Source organism: Dromiciops gliroides, chromosome X (assembly GCF_019393635.1).
Source record: "Dromiciops gliroides isolate mDroGli1 chromosome X, mDroGli1.pri, whole genome shotgun sequence".
Lineage (NCBI taxonomy): Eukaryota > Metazoa > Chordata > Mammalia > Microbiotheria > Microbiotheriidae > Dromiciops > Dromiciops gliroides.
Window position 1 is genome coordinate 22,239,294 of NC_057867.1, and position 12,680 is coordinate 22,251,973.

Genomic DNA, 12,680 nt, shown 5'->3' on the forward strand with positions numbered 1-12,680 from the left:
CTGATCAATGTAATGACCAAGTATAATTCCATGGGACCCATGAGGTCGTGTGCATCTCCATATAAAGAGGTGATGGACTGACTCGGTGCAGAATGTGACATTTTTGATGTGGTCAGTAGGGGGATATGAATAGCTTGACTACATATTCATATGTTTTATAATGGATTAGTTTTCTTTCTTTCTTTCTTTCTTTCTTTCTTTCTTTCTTTCTTTCTTTCTTTCTTTCTTTCTTTCTTTTCAGGGCAATGAGGGTTAAGTGACTTGCCCAGGGTCACATAGCTAGTAAGTGTCAAGCGTCTGAGGCCGGATTTGAACTCAGGTCCTCCTGAATCCAGGGCCAGTGCTCTATCCACTGCACCACCTAGCTGCCCCAAGTTTTCTTTTTTTTTTTTCATTGTACGAGTGAGGAAAGGGTGCTATATGGGAGAGAAAAATAAGATGTGTTCATTGGAAAAAAAAGGAAAAATGAAAAGTGGTATTTTTTAAAAAATATATGGATTCTCTCAAAAGAAATAAGCAAATGAGAAGAAGGGATGGACTTTGAGGAAAACACATGATTTTCCAGTAGGTGAACTTGCTGGGATCCTGTTGCTGGGAAACAATTTTTACAGCCAGTGTTTCTGATAAAGACTTAAATTCTAAAATATGTAGGGAACTAAATCAAATTTACAAGAATACAAGAAACCACATGATGGACATCTCTTTTTCTCCAAAGCTCCCACCCTGTCAGGGCTCTGGGAAACTCATTCCCCCCCCACCCCACCCCCACCCCTGCCCGTTTGAATAGAGGGTAATGCTTTTCATAGGGAGAAAGGTTCTAATAGGGGCCTGGCATAGTGCTTAGAATGCTGGATTTGAATTGAATAAGTCCTAAATTCAAATCCTGCCACACATAGGTGTGACCCAGGGAAATCACTTAACCTCTCTGTGCCTCAGATTCCTTATCCGGAAAATGAGAGGGAGGGTGGGATCACTGGTCTCCAAGGTTCCTTCTGGCTCTAAAACCTACTATCCTTTCACCCTATAATTGTGTAGTTACCTTCCCCATCCAAACCCCCAATACACACACACACACACACACACACACACACACACACACACACATACACACACAGGTGGATGGGGACTACACAATTTTTGTTGGGAAGGGAAGAAAGGTTCTGGGGTCCCTCAAGTTGTCAATGTAGCCAAAAATGTCCCAATCCAAATCTCAGTTGATTCCAGAGTCCCCCAGTCTGTCTGGGGCATGAGCAATCAGTATTTAAGTGCTGGTTTAGATATGCTAAAGTCTGTACTAAGGGAAGACTGTTTGAAGGAGCCTGCCCAGCAAACCTGCCCACAGAGGTGCTCCTGTGTGACCCAGGGGTGGGCAGGGAGCACAAAGTCCCATTGAGAGCGGCTGGGAGAGAAAATTGCCTGGGCTGAATGAGAGAAGCATCAGGAAACAGCCTTGGGGAGAGGCTTGAAATCTGGAGAGGGGGAGGGGCTGGGCAAGTTAATCCCCGTGAGTGGCAGCCCAGGCAGGTGGTACAGTTGGGGAGGGGGGAAGGGCAAGAGGGCAATGAGCAGCTTCAGCCGCCAGGGCTGCAGCCCTAGGGTCATGGAATCTTCCAATCACAGACCAGAATTGGAGGGGACTGGAGATGTCTCATTGCCCCCAGGTCTGAGCGCCAGTCCCCAGTACAATATTCAGGACTTGTGGGCATCCAGCCAGGGCTGGAAAACTAAATCCTTTCCTCCTGAGGCAGCCTCTTCCAGTCTGGGGCAGCTGCCTTATGGAGGGAGAGCAGAGATTTCAGCCTGATCCCCCTCCCTCCTCCCAATTAGAGGGCACTCACAGCCTCTCAACCCTCCCTCCCCCATCCCCTACACAGAGGATGAGAAAGGTCCTCTCTGGGTATCAGGGCAGCCTGTCCACAGGGATCCATCCTAGGACCTAGTCCTGAAAGGGATGTCACAGGGGAGCCTGGAACCCCAGAGCGGCCACGTGAATTGTCATGGTCACTCAGGTTACCAGAATCTTAAACAGAGCCAGGATTCCAGACCTTCTGATTCCACCCCCAGTGTTCTATCACATGGTAGCTGTCTGTCACTTCAGGGAGGGGAGGAAGAGAAAAATAGGCTTAAATAATGTCCAGATGTAGAGGATCTGTCTACATGGGAAACCTTGGCCCGGAACTGTATTGGGGAGGGGGATGTTGAGGTGCTGGAGGGAAGGCCCTGCTCTCCATGACATCAGATCTCACCATGGTTCCCTCCAGGACCCAAGGCTCAGAGGTCAATCAGGCCAGGCAGGGAGGTGGTAGGCAGGATGGTTCAGGTGAAGGGTAGCAGGGCTAGTCCCAGGTAGCCTGGCAGCTCAACCCTAGCTTAATGAATGATGCAGTGACTTCCAGAGAGCCCTGTAGGGGAGAGTAGGGCAGGAGAATTGGAAGTTCATAGATGTAAGGTGCAGGAGGCCCTTGGAGATCATCACAACCCCAGAGAGAAGGGGGAGCTTGTCAAGGGGATACACAGAATATTTAGCAACTAATAATATCATCCCATCAATGAAGTTACAGAAGTGTTGGTGTACCCTTGGAAAAGAAAAGTTGATTTCTTTGGTTTATTCAGTAGCATTTACTGCATTTCACAGTAAGAAGCAAGGGAAGAAGAAATTTTTTAAAAAATTAAATAAATTTTTAAAAGTAGCAAGGGAAGGTTTACTGAAAAGCCAGGATGTATGGGACCTGAAAAGGTAGAGAACCCCTACTCTGAACCAACCATCTGCATCACTGCACAGAGGAGGAAGGGCATGGATCCCAGGCCTGACCACAAACACCTTCTGGTATCCTCAGCCCAAGCCAGTTTCCTGGTTCCTTCTCACTTTCTACAGTCAAACACAAGCTGGTGGGATGCCCCACTTTGGCCCCCAGCTCTCCTTGCACACTCAATCAGGTCGTGTCTCCAGCAGGACACAACCAAGGGAAGCCACAGAATTTCTCCTGAGGGTAAAACCCAATGACAATCCTCAGAAAGGTCAAAATCCCAAGAAAAGATCTAGTCTGAGCATTTCTTCCCCTCTCTCTATCTTGCTTTTTATTTACTGCATTAATTACAAAGTTATTATTATTAATGGTCCTTTTGTTTTAAATTTTGAGTTTCAAATTTTCTCCCTCCTTCTTGCTCCTCCTCCACCTCCTGAGAGACAAGCAATATGATATCAGTTATAAAAGTGAAATCATACAAAACCTTTTTCCATATTAGCCATATCCAAAAACCAAGGAAAATAAAATCAGTGAAAAATTATACTTCAATTTGCATTCAGAGTTCATCAATTGTCTCTCTGGAGGAGGAGAACATTTTTTCATCATGAGTCCTTTGCAACTGTCTAGATCATTGTATTAATCAGAGCAGTTAAGTCTTTCACACCTGATCAACTTCACAACATTTTTATTATTATGAACTTTGATCTGTTTCTGGTCACCTCACTTTGCATGAGTTCCTATAGGTTTTCCCAGGTTTTTCTGAAACCACCCCCCTGGTTATTTGTTATAGCACAATAGTACTCCACTACAATCATATGCCACAACTTGTTCAGCCATTTCCCAACTGAGGAGCATCCCTTCAATTTCTAATTCTTTGCCACAACAAAAAGAGCTGCTATAAATATTGTTGTACATACATGTCCTTTTCCTTTTCCTTGGATCTCTTTGGTATACAGAGCTGGTACTGGTATTGCTGTGTCAAAGATTTTACACAGTTTTATAATCCTTTGGGTATAGTTCCATTTTGTTCTCCAGAATAGTGGGAGCAGCAGACAACCCCAGGAACAATTCACTTTCCTTTTTTTCCTCTACCTCTCTAACTTTATCTTCAAAGTCCTTTTTGAGCTCCTCTATGGCCTGAGACCAATTCATATTTTTCTTGGAAGCTTTAGATATAGGGGCCCTGATGTTGATATCTTCCTCTGAGGGTGCCCCTTGGTCTTCCTTGTTACTGAAGAAACTTTCTATGGTCTTCACCTTTCTCTGTCTGCTCATCTTGCCTTTCTTTTACTTGACTTTTAGCTCCTTAAAGTGGGGCACTGTTTCCAAGCTGCAGTATCCCAAGCTTCAGGAGGTAACGGGTGGTATGATTTAAGGAGGATCTGGTTCTTCACTCGCCTGGCCTGTTCCATGGTCCTTAGATGACCCGAGACCAACTTGTTAATCAACCAGCTTGGTGTGTTGTAGTTATCAGCTCTGACGATCCTGTGCCCTTCCCCCACCTGCGCCACTGCTACTCAAGTCTATCTCCTGGTTCCCAGCAGGGGTGAAAAACCCAAGTTCTGCCTCAGCACCAGCATAGACCCCTGTAGTCTACCCCCTGCCAAGGGCTCAGCCCACTCACCAGACTGTGAGCTTAGTTCCAGATGACACTGGCATTGCAGCTGATTCAGAGGCTCTGGGGGTCTCCTTCTCTGGTGAGGCCTTCCTGGGACTGGATCTGTGTCAGGGTCACTGTGGGGTTGGGCTCCACTTCTGTATCAGCACATCAGCTCCCTCCTTCTGACCTTCCAAGCCGTTCTTGGTTAGAAGATGATTTCAGCACATTCTTCTGTGGGTTTTGCTGCTCCAGGCATTGTCCTATGGCATTATTTCGATGTTTTTTGGAGTGATCATGTTGTGAGTTTCCTCAGCAACAATTCAATAGTGTACTAATTTTCCCTCATCCCCTCCAGCATTTGTCATTTCTGGTAGATGTGGGGTAGTACCTCAGAATTGTATTCATTTGCATTTCTCTAAAAATTAGTGATTTAGAACATTCTTTTTTGATACTATAGATAACTTTGATTTCTTCTTCTGAAAGCTCACTGTTCATATGCCTTGACTAGGGAATGGCTCTAATTTTTTTTTTCTTTTTCATCAAAATAGGAAAATGGGCCTATTTATTTGTTATAATTCACATTGAGTGAGAGAAAAAGAGACAGGGGAAGGTTTACTTAAAAGCCAAGGGGGATGGGGCCTGAAAAGGTAGGAAAGCCCTGCTCTAAACCTACCATCTGCACAGATAACATAGGATATGGAGCCTATGTCAATGCCCCAAAATACAATCATTTTTGGTAATGTTATTTCATACTTTTACAGGCAATATGGCATAGTGGATAACATGTTGGATTTCAAGACAGGAACAGCTGGGTGCCAATGCCACCTCTGGTTCTTGCTATTTGTGTGACCCAGAGAAAGTCATTGTACATCTCTGTGCCTCTGCAAACTCCCTAGGACTTCTCTACTAAATCATAGACTGGTTGTGTTTGTAGAAGGAATTCCCAGATCAGGATTTCTCCATGCTGAAAATTTTTTTAAAAACTTCCAGTACTCAAATTTTTGATGTTCTTTATGTCCCAGCTCTCTTCTTAAAGATGGTATTCATGACCAATCATACTTGCAGAGGACTGAGGATGAAGCATACTACCCAACTCCTGACAAAAAAAAGGTGATGGACTGATACTTTTAGAGACAGGCAATGTGTCAATTTGTTTTGTTTGACTAGGCACATTTATTACAAAGTTTTTCTCCCTCCACTTCAATTAACTTTTCATTTAAGTACCTAGCTGTTAGGTTATTAGGTGCACATATTAAGAATTAATATGGACTCATTATCTATGACACATTTTATCTTAATGTATTTTCCCTATTTATATCATTTATATTTTCTATAATTACTGAAGCCTTGCTCATGATTGCTAGTGGGGGATCTGAATATTCCCCTCCCAGAATTAGATAAATCTAGCCACAAATTAAATAAGAAAGAAATGAAAGAGGTAAATAGAATACTAGAAAAGTTAAACATGATAGATGTCTGGAGAAAATTGAATTGGGATAGAAAGGAATATACATTTTTCTCAGCAGTACATGGCACATTTTCAAAACTTGACCATGTATTAGGGCACAAAAACATCATAGTCAAATGTAGAAAGCCAAAAATAGTAAATGCATCCTTCTCAGATCATCATGCAATAAAAAATTGCATGTAATAAAGAGCCATGGAAAGAGGAACTGAAAATCAATTGGAAACTAAATAATTTCATTCTAAAGAATGAGTGGGTCAAACAACAAATCATAGAAACAATCAATAACTTTATCCAAGGGAAGGACAGTAACGAAACAACATACCGAAATCTATGGGATGTAGCCAAGGCAGTGCTTATGGGAAATTTTATAACTCTAACTGGTTACATGAATAAAAAAGAGAAAGAGGAGATCAATGAATTGGACATGCAACTTAAAAAGCTAGAAAAAGAACAAATTAGAAATCCCCAATTAAATACTAAATTAGAAATCCAGAAAATTAAAACAGAAATTAATAAAATTGAAAGCAAGAAAACTATAGAATTAATCAATAAAACTAAGAGCTGGTTTTATGAAAAAACCAATAAGATAGATAAACCACTGATTAATTTGATTTAAAAAAGAAGAAAACCAAATTACCAGTATCAAAAATGAAACGGGTGATCTTACCACCAATGAAGTGGAAATTAAAGCAATAATTAGGAACTATTTTCACCAACTGTATGCCAATAAATTTAACAATGTAAAGGAAATGGAAAAATATTTACAAAAATACAAACTGCCCAGGTTAACTGAAGAGGAAATAAAATCCTTAAATAAGCCCATATTAGAAAAAGAAATTGAACAACCCACTAATGAACTCCCTGTAACGATTGGAATGACGCCACCTGCTGGAGATTTACTGTAGAAGTGCTCCACCCATGAGGTGAAGGTCTTTGAGGGAAAGACCATGCATCTTTTCTTTGGCGTCAGGAAATGACGTTTGCTTGTGAGAGGAAGAAGGGGGAGCCTGGCGCGCTGACTCTCTCTCTTTCCTGTGGACTCTGGCAGAGAGCGGAGCTAGAAATGCTCTCTCCCTCTAATAGATAGAAGAATGTAGGCCTTTCTTTCTCTCTTTACCAAATTCTTATTCTCCTTAATAAATGCTTAAAAGTCTAACTTTTGCTAAAGCTTATAATTTATTGCCGACCACTTATTAGAGATTTTAGACAGACTAGCTAGAATTTTAGCCCTTAACATCCCTATGAAAAAATCCCCAGGACCAGATGGGTTTAGAGGTGAATTCTACCAAATATTTAAAGAACAATTAATTCCAATATTATAGAAATTATTTGGAAAAATAGGTGAAGAAGGAGTTCTACCAAATTTGTTTTATGACACAAATTTGGTGATACCAAAACCAGGCAGAGCAAAAACAGAGAAAGAAAATTGTAGAACAATTTCCCTAATGAATATTGATGCTAAAATCTTAAATAATATATTACAAGGAGATTACAGCAAGTGATCACCAGAATAATACACTATGATCAGATGGGATTTATACCAGGAATGCAGGGCTGGTTCAACATTAAGAAAATTATTAAGATAATCAACCACATCAGTAAGAAAACTAACCAAAATCATATGATTATCTCAATAGATGCAGAGAAAACTTTTGACAAAATACAGCACCCATTCCTAAAAAAACACTAGAGAGCTTAGGAAGAGGTGGAGCTTTCCTTAAAATAATAAGCAGTATTTACCTAAAATCATCAGCAAGCATTATATGTAATGGTGATAAGTTAGAGGGCTTCCCAATAAGATCAGGGGTGAAACAGGGATGTCCATTATCACCTCTATTATTTAATATTGTACCAGAAATATTAGCTTTAGCAATCAGAGAAGAAGAAGGAATTAAAGTAATTAGAATAGGCAAGAAGGAATCAAAACTATCACTCTTTGGAGATGATATGATGGTATACTTAGAGAATCCTAGAGAATCAACTCAAAAATTACTTGAAATAATTAACAACTTTAGCAAAGTAGCAGGATATAAAATAAATCCACATAAATCATCAGCATTTCTATACATGACCAACAAAGTCCAGCAGCAAGAGATAGAAAGAGAAATTCCATTTAAAGTAATGGTAGAAATACAAAATACTTGTGAGTCTAGTTGCCAACACAAACTCAGGAACTCAATGAACACAATTAAAGAAAACTTCACGTAAATCAAATCAGATCTAAATAATTGGAAAGATATCAATTGCTCATGGATAGGCCAAGCTAATAAAATAAAAATGACAATTCTACCTAAATTAACATACTTATTCAGTGCCATACAAATAAGACTACCTAGAAAAAATAATAACAATTCATCTGGAAAAACAAAAAGTCAAGAATATCAAGGGAAATAATGAAAAAAATGCACAGGAAGGTGGGCTAGTTGTACCAAATCTGAAGCTTTACTATAAAGCAGCAGTCATCAAAACTATTTGGTACTGGCTAAGAAATAGAGTGGAAAATCAATGGAATAGGCTAGGCACAGGAGATACTGTAGTAAATGGCATTAGTAATGTACTGTTTGATAAACCCAAAGACCCTAGCTTCTGGCATAGGAATTCAGGATTTGACAAAAACTGCTGGGAAAACTGGAAGATAGTATGGCAGAAATTAGGCATAGACCAACATCTGACACCTTATACTAAAATAAGGTCAAAATGGGTACATGATTTAGACATAAGTGGTGATACCATGGGTAAATTAGGAGAAGGAACAGTCTACCTTTAAGATCTTTGGAAAGGAGAGCAGTTTATGACCAAACAAGAAAGAGAGAATATTGTGAAATGCAAAATGGATGATTTTTATTACATTAAATTAAATGTTTTTGTACAAACAGAAGCAATGTATCCAAAATTAGAAGGGAGGCAGAAAGCTGGGAAAGAATTTTTATGGCCAGTACTTCTGATAAAGGCATCATTTCTCAAATATATAGGGAACTAAATCAAATTTATAAGAATTCAAATCATTCCTCAATTGAGAAATGGCCAAAAGTTATGAACAGGCAGTTTTCATATGAAGAAAATGCTCTAAATCACTACTGATAGAGAGATGCAAATTAAAACAACTCTGAGGTACCACCTGACACCTATCAGATTGGACAATATGACAAAAAAGGAAAATAATAAATGTTGGAGAAGCTATGGAAAAATTGAAACAGTAATGCATTGTTGGTGGAGCTGTAAACTGATCCAACCATTCTGGAGAGCAATTTGTAATTATGCCCAAAGGGCTATAATGCTGTGCATACCCTTTGACCCAGCATTACCACTATTGGGTCTTTTTCCCAAAGAGATCATAAAAAATGGAAAAGGACCCATGTGTAGAAAAATATTTATAGCTGTTCTTTTTGTGGTGGCATGGAATTGGAAATTGAGGGGTTGCCCATCAATTGGGGAATGGTTGAACAAGTTTGTGGTATATGAATGTAATGGAATTCTATTGTGCTGTAAGAAAAGATGAGCAGGCTGATTTCAGAGAAACCTGGAAGGACTTGCATGAACTGATGATGAGTGAGATGAGCAGAACCAGAAGAACATTATACACAGTATCATCAACATTATGTGTTGATCAACTGTGATAGACTAGATTCTTCTCAGCAATACAGTGGTAGTTAGATAGTTCCAAAGGGCTCATGATGGAAAAGGCTCTCCAAATCCAGAAAAAAAGGAACTGTAGAATATGGATGCTGATTGGACCATACTATTTCTTTTGTTTTTGGTGCTATTGGTTTTCTGTTTTGTTTTTATTTTTTCCTTTTTGCTCGGATTCTTCTGTTATAACATGACTAATGCATAAATATGTTTAATGTTATTATGTATATATAACCTATATCAGATTACCTGTTGTCTAGGGGAGGGGGGGAAGGGGGGTAGGGAGGAGACGGAAGGGAGAAAAAAATTGAAATTGGAAATCATATAAATAAATGTTGAAAACTAGTTATACATGTAACTGGAAAATAATAAAATACTTTTATTTTAGAAAAGAATTAATATGGACTCCTTATCTATGATACATTTTATCTGAATGTATTTTCCCTAAATATCCCATTTATATTTTTTATGATTACTGAAAACTTTTCTGAAATCATGATTGCTATCACTCCTGTTTTAATGCAGTTAATACTAGTTTTGCTCTGAATAGTCCTTAATTTTATAAATTTGACTCAGTTCCTGATATATTTGAGATAGGAAGTATTTACCAGAGAAATTTGCTATAAATAAACTTGATAGTATATAATTACCTGTGGTACCTATTAGTAAAATTATAGTTTCCCTGATTATCTCTTTTAATTAGGACTATCTTTGCTTTGTGTGATATCATGATATATTTTAACTATCTGTGTGTGTCTTTCTGTGTCAACTGTATTTCTTGTAAATGACAGGTTGTTGGATTCTGGTTTCTAATCCAATCTTTTGTTTACTTCTGTTTAATGGGTGAGCTCATCCCTCTCAAATTTATAGCTATGATTATTAGTACCTCCTCCCCCTTTTTCTCCCTTAATCTCCCCTTTCTCTTATCATCTCCCCTTTCTCTTCCCCTTTGGGTAATGCAAATTCATGCTGAGTATGTGTGTGTGTGTGTGTGTGTGTGTGTGTGTGTGTGTGTGTGTGTGTAGCTTATTGTAAAAGAAGAACTAATTTACAAAAAAAGGAACATGGTGTGTGCTGAGAGTCAAGCCCCTGGCCTCCAGCTTTCTGAAAAGGGCAATCTGACATTTAGTAAAGAGTCCTGTGATATTAAGTCTAATCCTATGGTTATTTAATTTTATTTCTATAAAGACATATTTAACCTGATTCTAACTTATCTTCTACTAAATCTTGTTTAAATATTGGCATTGGCATAAAGGTTGGGAGATGACACCCTGTTGGACACCAGTGCATACTGTTAATACAAATGAACAATTACCCCCATTGAGCTACTTTCCTTCTTCCTTCCCATCCCTCCTCCATACCATACCCGATAATCTGCATAATTTAAAGTACCTTCATGGGTAGGGTTCTGGAAGGTGATGGCCAGGTGTTGCTTCCCAACACTGGCCCTTCCATTCATAGCCCATTTCAGTGGAGGGTGGCTTGCTTCCTGCAATAAAACAAGAATGAAAACTAGAAGAAAATGCAAAAAAAAAAAATTGACCTGGAAGATAGATGGAGGACAATTTAAGAATTATTGGACTGCCTGAAACCCACAACAAAGAAAGATCCTAGGCATTACTTTAAAAAAAATCCCAGAAAACTGCCTCTATATCTTAGATCCAGAAGATAAAATAGAAATTGAAATAAATCCACCCAGGAATATTATAGTCAAATTCCAGAGCTCCCATGTGAAGAAGACAATTTTACAAGTAGCCACAAAGAAACAATTCAAATGTCATGGAACCACAATCAGGATAGCATAAGAGTTAGAAGCTTCCATGTTAAAGGAGCAGAGACCTTGGAAGATGATATTCAGGAAGGCAAAGAGCTAGAATTACAATGAAGAATAAACTGTGCAGCAAAACTGAAGACAGTAATTCTGGTGGTGTGGTTGGGAAATGGGAATTTGATGAAATAGAGAGAAGCATAGAAACATAAACAGGAATGAGATATCATTAAGGGACTCAATAAGGTTAAGTTGCTTACATTCCCCTGTATGAAGATGAAACGTAATTTATAAGATAGTTATCATTATAAGGGCAGTTAGGAGTCTACATAGTCAGAGACCATGGCTGTGATTTGATTATGTTGGGATGATTTCATTAAAAAAATGGAGTGAGAAATAGGGAGGCACTGGGAGAAAGGGAAAGGGGGAGAAAGAATTGGAAAATTTTTATCACATAATAGAGATGTGCATGGAAGAGCTTTTACTGTGAAGGAGGAAATGGGGAGGAATTAGTGGGCAATTCTTGAACCTCACTCTCATCAGAATAGGACATATATATATATATATATATATATATATATATATATATATATGCACACACACATATGCACATACATACACATACACACGCACATATGAATTAATATCAGGCCATGGAACAGCCCAAACAGGATTTTGAAAATCAAGTAAGAAAGATAGGGGATAAATTGTGAAAAGAGTGTGATGCAAGAAAATCATGAATATAGAGTCAACAGGGGGCTTCTGGTTGGTGCAGCAGATAAAGCACAGGCCCTGGATTCAGAAGGACCTGAGTTTAAATCCAGCCTCAGACACTTGACACTTACTAGCTGTGTGACCCTGAACAAGTCACTTAATCCTCATTGCCCCACCAAAAAAAAAGAAAAAGAAAATAGAGTCAACAGATTGATAGAGACATGAAAAATAGTAAAGAAAATAACACCCCAAAAAATACAGAGTAGGCCAAATGGTAAAAGAGGCACAAAAATCCAATGAGGAGAAGAATGCCCTGAAAATCAGAATTATCCAAATGGAAAAAAAATATACAAAACTTCAATGAGGAGAAGAACTTCTTAAAAAGTAGAATTGACCAAATGCAAAAGGAGGTACAAAAGCTCACTGAAGGAAATAATTGCTTAAAAATAAGAACTGAGCAAATGGGAGATAATGACTTTCTGAGAAATCAAGAAACAATAAAACAAAACCAAAAGAAAGAAAAAATAGAAGACAATGTGAAATATCTCATTGAAAAATCAAATGACCTGGAAAATAGTTCCAGGAGAGAGAATTTAAAAATTAATGGATATATGAAAGCCTTGATCAATTAAAGAACCTATATATATCATCTTTTAAGAAATTATCAAGGAAAACTGCGCTAATATTCTGGAACCTGAGGGTAAAAAAGAAATTGAAAGAATCTAGTTGACATGGATTTGGAATAAATTAGAA